The 2500-nt window shown below is 39.7% G+C and overlaps 1 protein-coding gene across 1 annotated transcript in view; it reads left to right on the forward strand.

Moving 5' to 3' along the window:
• The window catches only part of ankfn1 (ankyrin repeat and fibronectin type III domain containing 1), a 146672-nt gene that overhangs the window by 85800 nt on the left and 58372 nt on the right, over positions 1 to 2500 (forward strand). The window lies entirely within an intron of this gene.

Raw genomic sequence — 2500 nt, forward strand, 5'->3', positions numbered from 1 at the left:
TCAGGGAGAATTGACTGAGCACAGGGCTGTTTTGCAGCAATGCCCTGATTGAGGCTACATAATACAGAAGAACAATAAATAAACAAACCATAACAAAACAAAACAGACAAAATAAATAAACAAAACACATTAAACTACTCAGAAATTAAGTATAAAAAAAAATAACATAAATAAAAAAAATTAAATCAGAGAATCATTTAAAACAACAGCATTGAGGCACATCCTTAGCATCTAAAAGGCTCTTAAATTGGTTGACAGACAAATACTTGGTTAGTTTCAACTCCACTTGAACAGTGTTCCATGTATGGGAAGCAAAGAATTTTAAAGCTATTTTACCTATATTAGTTTTTGTAAGGGGGATTTCAAGGGAGATGAGGCTCTGTGACCGTGTGTTATGACAGATGGATTTTAATTTTAAAAGTGACATGAGATAATTAGGCAGTTTTCCCACTAAGGCTTTATAAACAAATAAGAGACAGTGTTTTTCCCTCCTGTCTGCTAGAGGGGACCAACCAACATTCTTGTATAAGTTACAGTGGTGGGTCCTGAAAGCGTCTCCTGTAACAAAGCGAATAGCACTATGGTAAACAGAGTCCAGGAGTTTTAAGGTAGAGGGTGCAGCATACATGTAAACAATGTCACCATAGTCAAGAACTGACAAAATTGTTGATTGCACTATTTCCATTCGGTTTTCAAAAGTAAAACAAGATCTTATTCTATAAAGAGCGCTATAAAGAGCAGTTTAATTTTAACCTTCTTAGCTAGGTCAAGAGCATGTGATTTAAATGACAGCCTATCATCTAGCCAGATACCTAGGTATTTATAGCAAGGAACTTGCTCAATATTAGTCCCAGAACGGGTGCATATCCTATGGGTGGGGGGGACATTATTTCTACCATTGGAGAAAATCATGAATTTAGTCTTAGATTCATTCAGCATCAATTTGAGGGACTTTAGGGAATCCTGTACACAATCAAAAGCATGTTGAAGGTTTGAAACTGCTTGATCTATAGAGGGCGCTGAGGCATACAAAATTGTATCATCGGCATAAAAATGGACTTTGCAATGTTCTAGATGGTCACAGATATTATTAATGTAAAGTGAGAACAATACCGGGCCTAAAATAGTGCCCTGAGGGACACCAGAATGAATTACTAGGGCCTCAGATGTAAGGCCTGCAACATCTATACATTGTGTTCTACCCGTGAAGTAGTTTTTGAACCATTTGAGGGAGACATCAAATCCCAGGGAGTCCAGTTTGCCAAAAAGTATCTCATGGTTTACTGCATCAAAAGCTTTCGACAGGTCAATAAATAAAGCGGCACAACATTGTTTCTTGTCTACAGCAGAGGCTATGTCATTTACCACAAGGTTTGTTGCAGTAATGGTACTGTGGCCAGCTCTGAAACCTGATTGAAAGGGGGATAAAATTGAGTTTAAAGATAGAAAAGAGCTAATTTGCTCATTTACAAAGGATTCCAACATTTTGGCTAGGCATGGGAGCTTGGAGATCGGCCTATAATTGTTCATATCATTTGGGTCTCCACCTTTATGAAGGGGCACCACTAATGCAGATTTCCAGATGCTAGGAATGTAGCCAGAAAAAAGTGATAGATTAAAAATGTGGATCAAGGGTCTGGCTATAATGGAGGCAGCAAGCTTCAAGAGACGTGGGTCTAACTGATCTGCACCCACTGAGCTCTTCATACATTTAGAATTACAAAGAGCAGAGAGGACTTGTATGTATGTATGTATGTATGTATGTATGTACAGTGGGGAAAATAAGTATTTGAACCCCTGCCGATTTCGCAAGTTTGGCCACTTGCAAAGAAATGTGTGATCTGTAATTGTAATGGTAGGTATATTTTAACAGTGAGAAATAGAATATTATCAAACAAATCCAGAAAACTGCATTTTATAACATTCATGACTTTATTTGTATTTGATGCAAAAAATAAGTATCTGAACCCCCAAGCAAACAGCAAGAATTCTGGCTCCCCATGACCAGTTATGTGCCCAAGAAGCACACAGATTAGTCCTCATTAGGCCTAACAAGGTACACCTGATCTGAACTGGTGACGTGTATAAAAGAAACCTGTCCAAAGAATCATACTTCACACCTTCAACCTCACCACCATGGGCAAGACCAAAGAGTTGACCAAGGACGTCAGAGATAAGATTGTAGACCTGCACAAGGCTGGAATGGGTTACAAAACCATCGGCAAGCAGCTTGGTGAGAAGCAGACAACTATTGATGCGATTATTCGTAAATGGAAGCAACACCAAACAACTGTCAATCGCTCTAGGTCAGGGGCTCCATGCAAGATATCCCCTTGTGCGGTATCGGTGATCATCCGAAAGGTGCAGAATAACCCCAGAACTACACAGGGGGAGCTTGTGAATGATCTCAAGGCAGCTGGGACCACAGTCACCAAGAAAACCATTGGCAACACACTACGCCGTAATGGTTTGAAGTACTGCAGCACTCGCAAGGTCCCCC

Source organism: Clupea harengus, chromosome 1 (assembly GCF_900700415.2).
Source record: "Clupea harengus chromosome 1, Ch_v2.0.2, whole genome shotgun sequence".
In the NCBI taxonomy this organism is placed as follows: domain Eukaryota; kingdom Metazoa; phylum Chordata; class Actinopteri; order Clupeiformes; family Clupeidae; genus Clupea; species Clupea harengus.